The sequence below is a fragment of the Triturus cristatus genome, chromosome 3_2 (genome assembly GCF_964204655.1).
Source record: "Triturus cristatus chromosome 3_2, aTriCri1.1, whole genome shotgun sequence".
Classification (NCBI taxonomy): Eukaryota; Metazoa; Chordata; class Amphibia; order Caudata; family Salamandridae; genus Triturus; species Triturus cristatus.
The window spans coordinates 117,388,586-117,406,984 of NC_140584.1; positions in this window are offsets into that span (position 1 = coordinate 117,388,586).

The following is an 18,399-nucleotide window of genomic DNA, read 5'->3' on the forward strand; positions in this document are numbered from 1 at the left end:
GAAGGCAAGCAGACAGTCGTTATTGCAAGGTACGGGATCACACACATCCTTGTGGGTCAGCATCTGCAAAGGCATCGCCATCAAGGAGAAATTAAGGAATCCACTGTCGGCAGTGGTCAACCATTCCCAAAAACATTCTGACCTTTTTCTGGGCACTGGGTGGATTCCTTTTCAGGATCGCCTCCACGCTTTCTGGTGATACCTTACTCTTGTCTCTTTCGATTCGTTGGCCCAAATGCTGTACATCCTTTATACAGTCCTGAAGCCTAGTTGGAGACACCTTGTGCCCATTGTCGGCTAGATGGTTCAGTAAGGCAACAGTATCAACCCTGCAAGCCTCCCGCATTTCAAACTTGATAAAGAGATCATCAATATACTAGACTAACACTGAGTTTCAGGGCAGAATCAAACTCTCAAGATTCTTCTTCAAAACCTGATTACATTTGGATGGACTTTCAGTATACCCTTGAGAGATATGACACCATTGTTGAGACACGATTCTCCAGACATAAACCAAATAATAATTGTCTCTTATCATGCAACTGGATGGAGAAAAATGCCTGGCAGAGGTCAATCACAGTGAATCATGCAGCTTCGCAAGGAATCTGAAATAGGATCACAGATTCATTCAGTACTACAGGACAACATGGAATCACAATGTTATTGACCTTTCTAAGGTCCTGGACAATGCAACATTTTCCACACTGCTTCTGCAATTCCATGATAGGAAAATTGCACTGACTTCCCATGATCTCCTTTAGGATGCCCTGCACAATCATAGATTCAATTACAGGTGTAATCCCTGCCTCAGTTTCTGGGGTCAGGTTATACTGAGGCATCCTCAGAAACTCTGTATTTGGCTTGACCTGTATGCGGACGTGCTCAACTCCTTGAATCAGTCTGATTTCCTGCCCTGAGAAGTCCCATACCACATGTCAGTAAAGGGAACATGAAGGTATAATGATTCTGAATAGCAAATTTGAATGCAATGTCCTCATCATTTGTCTGCAATTTGATTCCCTTAGGTGTGCAGCAAGTGGTACAATTCTATTTCCACAAAGGTCACGCCCTAGCAAACATTCTGGACTCAAATCACACACCACAAACTAATGGTGATACTGAAAGGTTCTGATCTTCACTGGCACCTATTCTGTCACAGGGTTTGTCATTCTTTTGTTGGAGACACCTACAACTTTGCTTGATTTTCCAGAGAAGGGCAGGTTTGGGGCTACTGCAGATCTCATGGTTGAACGAATAGCACCAGTATCAACCAAGAATGTAATGGAATGACCATCTACGTCTGCTTCTACATATTGTCCACTCTGGTCAACCTCTAAGACTGCACCAGGTGCACAGTCTTCCTCCCCCCTCAGGTGCAATAATAAGGACAGGTCTGGATCTAATCCATCTAGAGCTTTCATTAAGGGCATCTAATGATAGGTTTGGTTGCCCTGTGAGATTCTCAGAGGCTGGGGCACGTGCACTAACTGGTTCTGGTTCCCTCCTGCATTAGGCACTTGATTCACAGGATTAAGGTGACACTTGCGCTTCCAATGCCCGATCTTGTGACAAAAATGACAGGCAGGGGTCTTCTTCAGAGGTGGAACATCTATCCCTGTCTTTGGATCTATGGGGATACCTCTTCCTCTTCCCTGTCCTGTCAACCCAAGACTAATTTGAACCAGCATCAGTTTCTCCTTTATCCTCCTATGCTTAGTATCCCCCTCATCACTGCAGTACCTGGCGTACCATAGAATTTCATCCACGGATTTGTTTTACCAACAAATTAGATGCTGTTGGATCATGAGGCTAATCTCTGGCCTCAATACAGTCACAAATTTTGACACAAATTGTTCCATGTCTTTAGGGTCGAGTGTGTCTAACCCACTGTACTGCTTAAAGGCTTGTAATGGCCTCTCATAGTAAGCATGTACTGACTCTTTAGGTTCCTGGGTCATTCGATCTATCGTAACCGAATTGATGTCTTGTTGTGCTATTTTGGACTGCAACCATTTGATCACCTGATCGTACTTCTTCATAACCAATGGAGAAGGACCATGAGTTACTGGATCCCTCGTTGGCTCAGCAACAGGCTATTCAACAGCTATCTTACAAGCTGACCATAGATCACTAGGAACCATAATTTAAAACAAGGTGTTTAAATCAATCCACAACACTTTTGAGATCTTAACAAAGCAGTCAGGGTGCTTATACCACTCAGCAGGTTTCTCCCTCAGCCTGGGGAAATCATTTGTGAAGGTGGGAAGGCCACCCCGACTCCAGGGAACATGCACTCCACTCCACTAAGTACTTCCCATAATGGATATGCCTCTAAATCCCTGAGTTTTCTTCACTGGAGCTGGTGTCTATCCTGTCGCCTTTTTTGAACTCTTTTTCTTTGTCCAGATATCCTCCCACTTATCCAACCAACTCCAGGTTCTTACCCCTATTACCACCCCTCGGATGTGGGTCTTTAACCCTGTCACTCTCTTGTCTTCTAGCTCTTGGTAACTTTAAGTAAGCCTATGATTTCCCTGTGATGTCTTCGAGACAAATCCACTTCATACATCTGAGCCACCTCTGAGAATTTCTCATGTGTTTGTCTTGCCCATCAGGTGACATCCTCCCCTACAAACAACAGATCATCTGACTCTTAGGTCTCTCTTCTGTCTAAAGGTAAATTCCCACATATGCTTTTGTCTACCTCAGTCTTTAGTCTCACCACATCCACAATATATTCACCTTCATTGCAGCCATGATAGTACCCTGACTCAACGTACTACTCTGACTCTCCTTACTGTTATTATGGTCTCTCAACCAAGACTCTAAGTCAGCAACATCTAGGACGTGCTGATTCCCAGAGGCTTTCTGACTTGTCCTTGCTTCTAGAGTCACACCACTTGGTCCTCTCACAGGAGTTTCCCACATCCACAGATCTGAACTAGTGCTTAACATAGGCATATACTGTACATTAATGGAGCCAATGCGTACTCCGGCAGGGTCAGCAGTAGTCGCTAATGGGATACTAGATTCCTTAGGCACTAAATAATAGCCATTCCATTCGTACTCCCTATTCTTCCCAAGCCACTCCCTTCAGCATGTATGGTCTGTCTCTGGCTGAGGCTTTGCATTGAGCTTGGATAGTAAACAGGAAAAACGGGACCGATGGCAATAGGTCCTGTAGAGCTTCCTGCAACCGTGAAGCAGCAGTAACACCATTCTGTGCCATAAAATAGACAGGGGTTAGTGGTGGCACAGACAGTCGCACATCAGAAGAACAAAGAAGTGTAAAGGTGAGCAGCGTGTTGGCAAATTCCAAGTATGAAAAATAATTAGTTTAGGTGCCAATCAGGGTAACAGAAACCCCCCCCCCACCTTGGTTGTTGATGCAAGGTTCTCCGAAAAGATTGCTGTGCTAAACTTTGGACAAATAGATGTACCCCGACACTCAACAATATTACTACAACATTGATTTTTTTAAATTGAAACACAAGATCTATGTATTCTATTGATCACTCAAATCACAGGATATGACAATATTTGGATTTGTACAGGGGTTCTCTCAAATTTAATTAGTGTGGCATTTAGTCAATACATACTGTACATATATTCATACAAGAAAAAGATTTTTTCAATAACATTTCATGTTTATACAATTATTTTTTCAAGGTCCAGTTCTTTTTGCTGGAAGAACAGAATAGCATGGTGATATAGAGACATGACAGCCGACACGTGTTTCGTTACATTCGTAACTTCTTCAAGGCTTAGCTATGTAAGGGGCGCGATCCTCAAATGTTCATAGAGAATCCACCAATGTTGTGTCGTCTTTATAAGGAAGAAGAGTAGCAAAGAAATAAGTCCTTATATTTGCTGTTTTAAATCTGTTGATGTCTTTCAAATATCATGAAAGAGCCACAGGGAGAAACTATTTCAGCAGTTCATGTGGTCTAGACTTCTTAAGCATTAAAGTGCTAGTCAGAGAGGGCGTAGGATATGGGCATGAACTCACCACAATTCATGAGTAAGGACTCCTTACTTGGACCATTATGCCACGAGACAGCGGACTTGTCTGAATAGTTACAGGGGCATGCTTCAGCCCAGAGTTGCCAAACAATAGACTTATGAAAGGACGTATCACTGCCTTTCAGATGCACATTGCTTGTACCTCTACCTTTTTAATCACGCACTTTACAGGCATGCAACGTATTTTGGTGACAACCTTGCACAGATTAGGAATGGATGACTAGCTATTTGGAAAAACGACTCATGAATGACAACATGTCGACAATCTGGCATTAAGGAGGGGTGTAGGAACTCCTAATTCTTTCCTGTCACCTCCATTCTTTACGTTTTTTATCCTAGTCTGTGGATCTAGGAATAAAAATATTTACAAAATATACCACTAAACTAGTTTTAATTCTCACTGCACCTTTTCTTTCTGTGATTCCAGGATCCATTACATATATTATTATTGATATGTGTTTGTATTGTCTTCCCTTCCCTTTTGCTCCACCCCAGGCATTGGTCTGTGCAGGGGTGTATTGAAGCAAGCCCTATGATGAAGCATGTCACAATTTTGTGAGTGAGGGCAGTATTTTTTCACCGAGCATGTGCCACCTCTAATCTAGAGATTCATACACACTGCTCCCCCTTTGTGTGTGTTACAGTTGTGATTGGGGAGGCTGGAGTAGTGGTTGTGCTATGCCTCTCCCCCCCTTCTTGTGTGTGAGAAACCTAAACTGATACTGGCAGAACAGGTATTTGCCTATTAAAAAAATGCTACTAAGTAATCTCTCTAATATTTTGGTCAATCTGACTAGCGACATAGGCACTGATTTTCTGATTGGTCTTGAAACATCTGCATTTGATCAGATCCTACATATTCACTTCAAGAAGTCATGGTCTACTCATGTCTTAACAAATAGATGCATTACTCTCCTGATTTATTGGCACTTCTCCCCAACTACCTACTTCAGATTCACTGATTGTCACACAAAATCCCCAAAATCCATGTCCAAGGCAGAGACTTTAGAGATCCATTTGTACTTTTTCCTAACTTACAAGAGGATACTACATGGGACGAAGGAACAGACAATGTTTTCTCAACCCCAGATATCGCTGATAAGCTTAGATTCTGATGCATCGGAGGATCTGGCGTTCCATATACAAAAAGAGAACATATATCGAATTTGATGCAGGAGAGTGTTTCTCTAAATCCAGTACTAATCCCTCTCTGCTTCATGATAGTTTTGATTCAAAAGCAAATGTCCACCCAAGCCTCTAAGTGGGCTCCTACACCAAACAATTGAGCAAAAATAATGGGGTGACCCGGTGTCCCTCAGAACCTGGGTGGGCGTATTATATAAATACAATGGTTCTGTCGGGAATTTCTAATTTCTTTTAGAAAGTTCAAAAAATATTCATTACATGTAACTGATATTAGATAAATGAGGGGAAAAAAAGAAAGCACACACCAATAAAAAGTTTGCGATTTGGTAATTTAAGGGAATAAAGTATTATGGGCTGTTGTAATACATAATTTCAAAAGAGCAAAATATTGGTGACTTGAGGTGATAAAGTGACATGTGATGATAAATAGTATATGCAATATATTTCAAATGCGGTAAAAGTGAATAAGTAGAATAGAAAGGTACATTATTTCTTGATATGTCTTTATGGTTTTTCACATATGCTACAAGATCCTATGTGAATTAATCTGTGATCAGAAGCATTGTGTAGACATATAAGGGTGCGTCGACGTTTCGACCCCGTGTACTGCGCAAAATTTAATAAGCGTCACGGCGGGTCTTCCTCAGGACAGTGCAGTGCAGGTGGGTTTGGTGATCAGGAAGCACATGCCTTGCCATATGGGGACAAGCTGGGTGTAGGCAAAATCACTGCACTGCCAGTAGGCATCCATGAACATGGAGGTGCCCCCTTGCATGTCCAGTGCGTGTAGTATTGCACCACAGTTCTCATTAGTGCAGAAGGGAATCGTCCCTTTACTCTGCAACACAGTGAATACAGTGTAAGTTTCCTTACAATTACGAGTTTCCTCTTCGCTTCCAGCCACATGTACCTGTCTATCTCAGTGTCCTATATTTCCTGACTGGGGTTATCTATGTGGGTATTCAAACCTCCCCTAATTGACTCATTTCCCTTCGTGTCATTGAGGTGGATGGTCCTACACTGGAACTCCATGCTGGCGTCCATTTGTTGTTAAAGAAGACTGCACCGGACACGCTAAGGGCCACCCTGTGACCACAGATGGAAATGGGAGTGAACATGTTTGTGCACTAGTGTGGTGGTGTGGCTACCTCCAAGATTTTCTTTTCTGGAAAGACTCATGGCCAAACAGTATCCTCCCTATGGTGCCCCACTTGTTCATCCTATCTAACTCTGTTTGAATCTCACTAGGATCGGTGAAGAGGGATTGGTCCATTAACGGGTCATATTCACTACTAATCTATGGAGTTCTACTCTGTTGGTTTGTATCTTGGCCCTAATCCTACACAGTTACAGGTGACAAAGGCATTTCACTTTTTCGGAGGCTATCTCTTGGGGAAAATAAACCCTGTCTGTGCCTGCCGCCTGTGGTATCAGCGAACAAATAAAGCATGACTCAGCAGTCATGTGCTGATACCATGTGTTGTGAAGGAGTGCGCTCTGTAGTGCATGTGGTACACTAGTGTTGTTTTCAGTGAAATTATAAGTGCCATGGGAGAGGTCCCTAAGCAAGCACTTTGCAAATGTCAAGGTGGACTTCATTTGACTTGGCAGGTCTGTGGCAACATGTGAATGCAGCCACGCCCACAGTAAACAGAGGGTATACAATTGTATAACAATACATAACTTGTGGAACATTGCAGATCTTGAGGATGGATCCAGGAAAATGTTTGTGGTCCTCCGGTGATTGGCAGTTTCTTTACTTTGGAAAAGTTTGAAAGCTTTCAATGTCTAACAGTTTGAAAAAAGTTAAAAATCTTGGACTTGCATGCTTGGGTAGTTGTTAGGATTATGGAAGTAATTACTGAGAGATGGTGGGCCGCTGTAAGGTTGGTGCATTTTTGTGGCCTGATTGCAGACCTGTTAGATAAGAGCTGTTGCTTGTTGGTTAGGTTTTAGAAACATTTGCATCCTTATGTACCGCCACAAAATGCTCACTCCCACCACGCGGCTTTGACTTGCCTGTAGTTGACCTTTGCCTTCATCGATTGTGAGCTTTCCAAAAAATAACTTGGTCATTTGCTCGTGCCTCTACCTACATGAGCACTGTACCCCTCACTCCCGGGCACTCACCAACTGGGCCTTTACACTTTTAGATCACGATACTGGCACCACGGTCTATAGCGCCCGGATCCCTTTAGCCACATCAGATCGACCTAGATCACGGTATTGGCACCACAATCTGTAGCGCCCGATCTCTTCAGCCACATTGCCTTCACTAGCCCCAAAATAGCCGACAGGTGCCCATTCACGCCTCCAAGTTACTCAGCAGCTCTCACTATATGCGTCAGTAGAGCTACCTTTGTCTCACCTAACACTATTGATGTTCTCTGGCTTAACCAACTTGTGAGTGCCTCTACAATTACGCATTGTTTTTAACAAGTCCTTGGTGCCTTCTGTCTTTTATTGTCTCCCTCCCTTTTCCCCTAGGTCTTTTACACCCCGGTATGTTTCCAACTGGGGACCTCTAATGTATATGGCTATCAGTAAAGAACTAACTGAACCAGACTTGCGGTAGTGCATACGAATTTCACTGTTCTTTGAACTTCACATATGGTCCTGATGAAGTGCCAACAGAACCCGATAGGGGCTTAACAGGCATAAAAAATGTTGACCCACTACACCACTTTAGCCCTATAGGAACATTACATCCATATTGGGGCTTACCAATTTGTAATTAGGCTAGTGCTACCATAAGAATAAACACAACAGTTGGACTGCTCTAGACTTATTTTATCCCACCTACTCACTGTACTACCCAGTCTACACACCCGCACTTACCCTACAGCTTCATCAAAGGATCTCTGCCAAAGAGCCCCGTTCACGGGTTCCCGTCGGGCATTGCAGCGCCAGCCCAATGAGGAGCAGGCCCAATGATGAAGCATAACATCCTCCGGGGTGTGTGAGGGCATCACAAAGAAAGACCTCCCCGTTCCCCTCTGTTTCCCCTAGGAACTGCACACTCATTTGCGACATATTATCCCCCTGGAGCTTGCTTAAACCTGCTTAAACATAGCTCCTGGTTCCTCTTGTTTATGACATCCTTATGTACCATAATCAGTCATTCTTGGGGATTCAGGTGCTGTTCTTTTTTTAGGGGTGTGCTTTCACATTTGCACATCTTATTTATGGTGGGGCACTAGAAGGTGGCCCTGATCAGGCTGTCTACTTTTTGGAGAAAAAGGGTGTTTATTCATAGGTTGCCTTAATTCTTGCTTATGGGTCGTTGGTTCTCCCCCTCTCCATGATAGAAAATTATATATTTTCTTTAAGTGGTGGTTTTTGTGACACAGTGGATGGTGTGGGTTCTTTAACTGATGTTTTACAGGTGTCGCTGGACGTATAATATCCTGCCTTCCCTAATAAGGGACCTACACATGCATGTGGTGATGTGTAAAGAGGGGGTGTGCTGTAATTAGGTGTTGTGGGTGATCGCGGCATTCTCTGGGGTCATGTGTACACCCATCAAGTCTCAACATGCGGCGTGAATTAGGACCCTCCCTAAAGATGCCAAGTGTCTTGACTACACGCTTTTTCTAGAGGGATTTTTTGGGGATGGGTTTTTTTTTTTTGGTGGTATCTTGGGCGTTTCACTACATTCTCATGTGAGCAGGTTATTTCTATAGTCGTTTACCGGAGAGAGTCGGAGAGCTGTCCCAAGGCCCCCATGTGTTTCTGATGTGTTAGTGTTCGGGATTGGGTTCATTTATTCCGCTAGATGTTTTGTGTAAGGCCTTGTGTGTTGTAAGCTTGGTCGCAAGGCAGGATACTATGGTGAGCCTATTTCTGAATACCTTGCATGGAGCTGTGATATATTTTTGGGGGCTCTTCTCTTCCCGGCACCCACTTTCCCCTTGACTACGTACTACCCAAGATTTTTGGGCCTTCTGTGTCCGGCTGTGGCCAGAGCCTTCCGACTGGTGACATGCTACCTTCGATGTTTTGGAGAGACATGACCCAACAAGCTGTTTTGGCTATTTGGAGAATCTTTTTTTTTGTCAAACCATTTTTATTGCAGGACCAAACGTATAATTCAACCATCAAGGCACATATTTGTAAAGCGGGGTTCCCGCCTTCCCTTTGACCAGTATGTAGTGCAACGTACACAGCCGTACTGCCCACATCCCGGAGGCCGGGCGGCATCACTCATTCGTATGGTACAGTAAAACGATACTAGAAAGGACGAACTGCCGGCGGGGAAACCCGCTGCCCGCTTTTGAATGTTGCACTCACGAGCCCCCAGGTATGTGTGGGCTGGTATCCTACTTCCATTAAGCCTAAACCTTACCAGTCTATCCCCCACCCTCCCCCCTCCCCAGTGCCCCCCCCATTGCGCCCAGTTAGGAACAATCCACGTGTGCAGTAGGCAGCAGGAGAAATTCAGTAACCCCTACTCGTGTGTGCTCGGCAGGGGGGCCGGTGACACCACTCCGTCTGTCGCGTCAGGGGTCTCGTCCTCCTCCCCGCTGATCAGGCTATCCCGCAGGGCCTGCACTAATAGTTCCCACTCCATTGCCGCCGCCTGTGCCCTGTCACTCGGTCAGCGGTGAGCCAGCTGGTACCTGAGTGTGCTCTCGCTAGCCGCCCACTTGAGGAACTCATTCAGCCAGCGTCGGTGTGTGGGGCCCACCCTCGATTTCCACCCCTTCGTCACCTCCCTCTTTGCAAGGACTAGGCCCATGTCTATAAATTTACTGGATATTTTATTCTTGGGCGTGTGCGGAAACCAGTGGAGTATGCAAACGGCCGCGTCATATTGTAATGCTCTGTCCGCTACGTCAGTCAACGTGCTGCCGACCCCCTCCCAGTACGGCTATTTGGAGAATCTTGAGGGAAAGGAGGAGGCAGAATGTTATTCAATGGAGAGTCTGGTGCAAGGCCAAAACTTATCGAATTTTGCCCGAGCCTGGCAATAGACTGGGATGACCAATTGTTCTGGTGAACTCCCTACTGACAGCAATATGTGGGGGTTTGTGAAGGGTTGGAGTTTTGTTCATGCTATGGATGTTATAGGGTCTTCATCTTCACATGTGTGCAGCAGACTTGGCTCCTGGCATAAGGAAATTGCCTTGTTTTGGAACTGAAAAGTAGCCTCTGTTGGCCTGGAGGCTTTTGGCTGTGGTTGGCACAACAAGGCATAAAGGAATTCTGGTCTCGACGCCCGAGAATGGGGTCCACTTGACCTAGTCATACAAACTCGTCCCAACTGGACTTGGGTGAGGGAACCTGGGTGTCTGCTTTTTTGCACTGAATGGGAAGCCACCCTGCCCCCTCATCAGACTGCCCTCCCAGATGCGTGGCGAGCCAACCTCACCATGGGGAATCAGCAGCAGAGTGGGGCCTAGGCTCCTGTAGGCATCCATATGGCAGACTCTACTGTGGATTCGCAACGATAGAGAAAAACTTATAACCTTGTCAAAAAATGTCTTAGCCATATCCTTAGCGCATGCTACCTGATACTGAGGGAAACCTTTGTGCAGTACACAGAACTAAGTGAGACTGATAGTCTGTCAATAGTGGCTCCAAAACAAAGATAACAACAATTTGCGCAGAAAAGAGGAACAACTTGACAACCACAGGCCCTCCTTGGCCAAGCACAAGCTACACCTAATCGTCAAGGTCCAAATATTCCCTAATGTCTCAATTACAACCTTTATTACACCCAAGGCCTATGTGTACCATCTGTATCACACTCAGCGGTCAAAGCGACAACCAATATTCATTTTTCTTTGCCTGCTGGCGATTGATGAAAGGTAACTTCCCCAGGATCGCCTCAGAGGCTGTCTTGTAACTACTCAGTTCAGACACATGAATTGAGTAATATGTCAGATTTCTGTCAGTGACAGTGCACTCAGGTAAAATGTTTGCTCTTTGTCCTAGTTTGTCATACGCATGATGCTTGGCACTAAGGATCAAATTTAGTCTCTTACCTAATTGACAGCTTTTAATTAATTGCAGCATCTGCTAACCTACCTCGCTGCGCAGATGTGAATCCGTCAGAGCGGGGCCATTTGCTTTGGCTGCTGTCAGGCTCAAAGCACCATTCTCTCCTATCTGTTGCTCGAATATGAATTTACCTTGAAAAAAGCAAAGACAAGAGGTGTTTGGCAAAAACAGGGACAGTTGGTTCAATCAAACACTATGGCCGGGAGTGCACCACACAGAAATGGGTTTGAGGACTGACTCAAAGTACAATAGTTTTGAATGTCTTTTTATACAGTTCTTGAAGCATCATAAAATAGTTCATAGATCCTGTTTCAGGAGTGGAATGTGGGTCTTGTCACAAAGCCATAAATTACTCCCACCTGATGAAATAATGCAGCTGGTTGTGTCGACCTTATGTGGGCACAATGAGGGCCAGTGGGTAATGTGCTCAGCTGGGAGCTTGTGAATACTGTGTGTGTAATTGCTGTGTCCTGATTGGCTGAGTGTTCGTAACTTCACGTGGCATCTAACGCTAAAGTGTTTTGTGAAATGTGCACCGCTCCGGCCTTGAGGATTTTATTGGGGCCAGTCTCCCAGGACCATTGTGGTTGTGTTTCATATGTGTGGAAATAATCTGGGCTTTTCCTATTTGTGCTTTTTTCCTCCTGGTTATATGCCATCCCACATGTGATCTGTCAATCAGTAGCCTCAGGCCTATGGCGCAGGGCCTGCCTGACCACGTATTCCTGACTCGGGTTGATGGAGAGGTCAGGTTGGGGATTTCGACAACAGTGATTTAATTTTGTTTTTGCACATACACGTCTCACTGTGGACATCAACATCAATATTAACAAACACCGCTGGCAGAACAGAGTTTATCGCTCACCCCTAATTAATCCCAGTTAGATCTCTTTGCGTGTCATCTGAACTTCCAACTACCACTGTTTTACCGTTGGAGACAAGACTCTTTTGCAAAAAATCCATTTCTAAAGGATAGAAGGGTTTGAACTGTACCTTTCCTCCTTTCTCAATGCTGCTGAGAGTAGCTTTCCAGGTATGGAAACAGAAAGCAGAGGTAATTTTAAACTCTCCTTTGTGGAGAACTCAGTGCTGATTTGCAGTACTTCTGGAATTATTCTGCCACCCCTGTATTCTCCTGATTTTTCCAACTCTGCTCCTGGACCTTGTAGGCCAGCCTACCCCATTGACCATTCAACATTGATTGTGGCTGGCAGCTTGGAGCCACTGGTAAGTGCTGGGAAATTTCGCGCAAGCTCTCAACCTTATCGATAAATACTAGTCTGATTTTACTCACAAAAGATATCAGTCAGCTTGGAACAGATGGTCTAGATCCTAGGTACTCAAAATACGGCCCGTTAGATGCGGCCCCCGTGTGGACAACAAAAGCAGAGGCAGTCAGCAGCCATTGTTCTGCCTGTTGTTCATTTCTCGAGATCGCATTCATAGTAATAAAAAAAAATTGTATCAAAGGAGCATGCTCAAGAAATTAGTGATTCGCCTCCTCACACGTGCCCCCTCCTCTACTTGCTCAGTGATATAACTTGCTTGCGGCGCGGCAGAGGAAGAGGTATTTAGTAGGGGCATTCAGGTTGCTGACTTTCCTTTCCAGCCCAGCATAGACATCAGCAACAGCCACTGCAGGGGAAACTTCTGCTGTGTTGCAGGTCTCGGCAACCTCAGTAACCAAACGGCGATAGCCACAGCCATGAAGGCGGTCCGTCAGCAACATCAGTCGGTCATATCCAAAGGCGCGCTTGTTATCCATTTAACCATGCTATGCCTGTCCAAAAGTTCTCCCTCCATCACCTCCCAATAGGCACATGTAAGGACAGTGCCTTCTGGACAAAACACCTGGAGTTTAAGCTACGAGCCTCCCTGGTACCAAACCGGTTTCCCTCCTTAGAGATGACGGACCTCTGTAAACATTCCTAGTTACTGTATGAAGCACACAGGTCTCTCAGAGATGTGGTGCGGGTTTGGAGCATGGTGTTCACGGAGGGATCCCAGATGCTCAGTGACATTCAGTGTGATTATATGCACTGTCTCTGTAGTGCCACGCTAGTCACTGAGTTCCTGCTATACACAATGAGTAGGAATGCATCCGAGTGTGACCCAGTGAGAGCGAAGTTGATAATTTAGTAAATAAATTAAAATAAAATAAATTAACCCTGGGCATAGTTCGCGTAGTAGTGTAGTAGCGCTACATGTAGCTACGCGAAGTGCACTTCGCACTATGTGAGATACGCGTAGCACTATGCGAACTGCGTAGTGCGCTGTTCGCTATGATTGCACAGTGCCGGATGCTTGTCCGCGCTGTGCAATTATTGAAAACGGCATCTTGCACAGTGCGAGCTGTCATTTTCTGACGCTCAAGGAGATTTTTACTCGAGTGGCAGCTTTCTCAGTGCGGACTGGTCGTTTCTCAATGCGAGCAGTCGCGAGCATACGCGACCACTCACAATGAGAAACCTGACCTCCCCGCATTGAGAATCTCGCCGGGAGGTTTATTTTCCGCAATCGGCAACTTGATGTTGCTGATCACGAACGAGGAAAAAGTCTCGCCGGGATGTCATTTTTCTCGCTCGCGGTCGACAACTTGACGTTGAGGACCGCGAGCGAGCAAAAAATGCCAACTACGCTACGCGATTTTGCACTGTGCTATGTGCAATACGCGTAGCTCGAAGTAGCTCAAACTACACAATCTTTGCAAGCGTATCGTAGTTGTCCGCCCAGGGTTACTAATAATTGATTCCCGCCCCAGCTGTAGATTAGGGTCAACCATGAATGAATGAATTAAAGGAATGGACCTATATTTATACAACTTGACCAGCAACTCAAAGGGCATCCCCGAAATAGTGAGAGTGAACTTGCGCATGTAAGATAAAACGACCTAGATTAATCTTGCTTGAAAAAACAAGTTTTCATTGTTTTTCTCAAAGGTGCAGATCCAGGGTTTTAATATCCCTGCCACATGCAGTGCTGCTTCCAATCTATACCTAGTTAAATGTGTAGCCCCTGAACTCATCTGTGCTGTATCGCATGCAAGGTATTGTGCCCTCGCACCCCTGCCCGTACACTATAGCTCTGTGATGCATCAGTGCCTTGTGCCTCATACACCACACTGCCCCCTTGCCCCATACACTACATCTCAGCAACCATCTGTGCCTCATGAACCTTACAGCACAGGGCCTTTGCATCCCTACCAGATACACCACAGCCCTGTGACCATACGTGCCTCATGCACCTTACAGCACAGGGCCCTTGCATTCCTGCCCTATACAATGAAGAATTGCTTTTACTTTAGTAGCCCACACCCACCGCCCCCCCACCCGCAGGCTCATCGGTGCGGCCCTCTGCCCCAAACCAGACTGTTCTTTTGGCCCCTGAGAAAAAGTTTGAGCGCACCCATGACCTAGATGGTGCGTGCAACTGCATTTGGATCCTGTGGCAACATATTTTATTTGTGTAGTGAATGTTTTTGCCATCTTTGGCAGCTCAAGCTCTTTCCTATAGGACAGAGAAGCTTATTTTCATCTATTCCTGCAGATCTTACACCGGTAGCAAATAAACCCATTGACGAACACCGTTTGGTTTCTTGTTCATTGTGGGCATTAGATGTTCTTCCCTATGTTACCATGGTCCAATCTGTAATTATTTGCCTCTCATAATTAGCATAACATGGACCTGTGAATACAATTATGGACCTACAGTTTTATTGTCTGAAAACTCTTCTAGAGAGCGTTTCAAAATTATTCATAATATTGCTAGCCCCATGCATTAATTAAATAGGTTAACCGTTCTCTATAGTTGGTTGACTCTCTTTCAACATTCTTTTGCAAGCAAGATTAGTGACATCCGAGATGAAGTTGGTACAGAATCGTTGTTAATCACTGATAATTCAAATGCCAACTCTTGGTCTACAGCTTCAAGCTGTTTTGATGATTTCAGATAATCCTCTATTTTCTCTGTTAGAGTGTTAAACAAAAACAATCCGGCTAATTATATGTTTTCAAAATGTATTGTATGCCTTGCTCATGTCAGGTTGTTTTCCTTCACAACATAAATCTGCTTTTGGTAAACCTACTTTAAAGAAACCATCCTTAGCTCAATCTAATGCTGCAAAACTTTAGACCAATTTCACAGTATTGCTAAATTCACTAAAATTACAGTTACATCTTAATTGCAATCATTTGAGAAGAAGAATTCTGTTTTAAATTGATGGTAGACAAATTTCAAACCTGTTTTAGCACCAAACTAGTGTTGCATTGGTACTAGATGAAGACACATTGGGGCATTTTGCAAGCCCCTATCGCCATCACAACGTCACTTTCAGTGACGTTGTGATGGCGATAGGGGGCTTGCCTTATTTACAAGGCAGCGCTAAGCCACTCAATGTGGCTCAACACTGCCCTGTAAATAAGGACCCCTTTCATGCTATGCTTAGCGTGAAAGGGGAGAGCAATGGGTGTTGCGGTGCCGTTCAACTGCAACACCCATTAATTCTGATGCTGCCTCCTATATACAAGGGAGGCATAAATAGGAGGCAGCCAGGTCTTACCCTGGTGCAATTTGGATAAATGTTTCATTTCTCCTCATTTTTGCTGTTTTTTATATGTGCTGCTTTGTGCAGCACACGTGAAAACTGCAAAAGGCCAATTATTGTTTATGTACAGGAAGGAAATGACATTTAAAGATTGTTTAGTTACTGAGTGACATTTGAAGATTGTTTATGTGCAGTAAGGGCACAAAAACAATCTTCCTGCACAAAAACAATCTTGATGACTGCAGTGTTCGGTCTATCCACACCCTTAGACCCCATCTGCCATCAGGTGCTACTCAGTCGCCTGGTTGATTCTTCCATTGGAGGCCAGGTGCTTTATTGACTAATAACTTTCCTGTCTGATTGATATCAGATAGTTCAGCTGGAAACGATCCCCTCCAGTTCAAGACCAGAGACTTGCGGTGTGCCTCAGTGATCTTCTCCCTCACTAATCATTATTTGCCTAATGTATCCCATTTTCTACATGATGTCGGCATTTCCTTGTTTCTGTATGCAGATGGCAGACTCTTTAGAGGTACGTGGAGAGAGTCATAGTAAATGCAAGAGACATTTGATGGTAAAGGATCTTGACCACTTGTGGATGATCACTTACCTTTTGAAGCTGAATTGATCTAAGATGGAGGTTCTCAACACACCCTCAATTCCTGGAACAGAAGCAACTGGTCCTGCTGTATGGCCTCTCCCTGAGTCTTTGTTTGATAGTGAGAAATCTGCTTGGACTTACTGATTCTAGTCTAATCCTCAAAACTACTTCACAATATTGTATTTTCGATCTTAAAAACCTGTGAAGAATTGTTTCTTTATTTTACGTATTGTCCCCAACTATGCCTCCCACTAATTACTTTATCCATCCATGCGTTAGCTATTGTACTGCCAACTAATCGGGCATGTCTGATAAAAATCTTAACAGACTTCAGTATACTAAAATGCCACAGTCTGATTAATTTGAATCTGTTTTGGGTAGCTTTTTGTGTCTTCCTGTTGGCAAGAGAACTAATATTAAAATCCTCTGCAATATGCATTTATTGCTTCATCAAGAAAATACATGATGACTGACCTAAAACTTCTCCAAATGTTATCTTCTTTCCTTTCTATAATATGCCACAAATAAACTGATACTGAAGTATACAAAAAAGTGATTGATGGAATTCTTGAATTAATCTCAGCTACTGTTAATTGCAAGGGGCCACATCTCACTTCATCATTACTTTACACACCATGCCACCTCAGTTTGGATTGAGCATCAAGCAAAGAAGTCTTGACCTTACTCCAAGGGAAACAGTCCGGCCCATATTGTCAAGCAGGTCCTCCCTGAATAAGAACACAAGCAACCCAGGACTGATTTCGCCCATATTAGAGCTCTCATTCCAGGTATAGCTTGGTTCCAGTGCACAGTATCCACGGGACCTGCATCTGACCATATGCTCTGACTTAGGGCATCACACTGAAGTATACAAAAAATGAATGGATAGCATGTTTGAATTAATCTAAGCCACTCTGGTCCATCATCATGTTGTACACCAGGCCACCTCAATTTGGACCCAGGCATATGCAAACCAGTCTTGATCCTTCTCCAATGGGAGCAGTCCAGCCAACCAACCAAGGACTATTTTCACACTTATTAGGGCCCATCAGCAAGGTATAGCTTAGTTCTAGTGGCACGGTGTGCACAGGGCCCACTTATGGGTATACACATCCCACTTAGAGCATCACACTGAAGTATACAAAAATGTGATCGAAGGAATGCTTGAAATAATCACATTCATTGGTAAGTATTCAGAGCCACATCCCAAATCAGCCTTGACCCTTCTCAAATGGGAACAGTTCAGTCCAAACTGCCGGCCAGGTCCTCCCTGAACCAGAACACAAACAACCAAGGACAGGTTTCACCTTTAATAGGGCTAATCAGCCAGGTATTGCATTGGTCCCAGTGGCACAGTGTGCACTGGTCCCACGTCTAAGTATACCCATCCCACTTATGGCATTGCACTGAAGTATACAAAAATGTGATTGATGTATGCTTGAATTAATCCAAGCCACTGATAATTACTCAAGGCCGCAGCCCAGCCCACTGTTATTGTGCACACCATGCCAACTTAGGTTTGACCCAGCTATATGCAAATCAGTCGTGACTCTGCTTCAGTGGGAACATTGCAGCCCAAATTGCCAGATCAGGTCGTCCTTGAATCAGAACAAAAACAACCTTAGTGGGACTCAGCAGCTGGGTATAGCTTGGTTCCAGTGGCACAGGGTTCAGGGAATGCAGGTCTGGGCATACTCGTCCCACTTCGGGCTTCACACTGAATTATACAAAAACGTGAATGATAGAATGCTTGAATTATTCACAGCCACTGGCAATTACTCGTGCCAAGTACCTAATTGTAGCATTGTTCTTAGGGTAAGGAACTAAAACTGTCCAAGACATATTCAGGGGAGGTGGTATGGTCTAGCAATTCCAATTTGCTGGATCGCAACTAAAACACATGATAAATTATTGTCCAGTGAGTGCTTTGTCCGTTAAAAATGAAAAGTTCTTTCATTACACACACTACTAATTACTACACATAAAATTACCAATACATTTCACCCCTAGTGCGTCCGCAACCTCATAATCACAATATCACCCCACCTATGTCAGATGCAATATGTCGATATAAAGGGGTGCA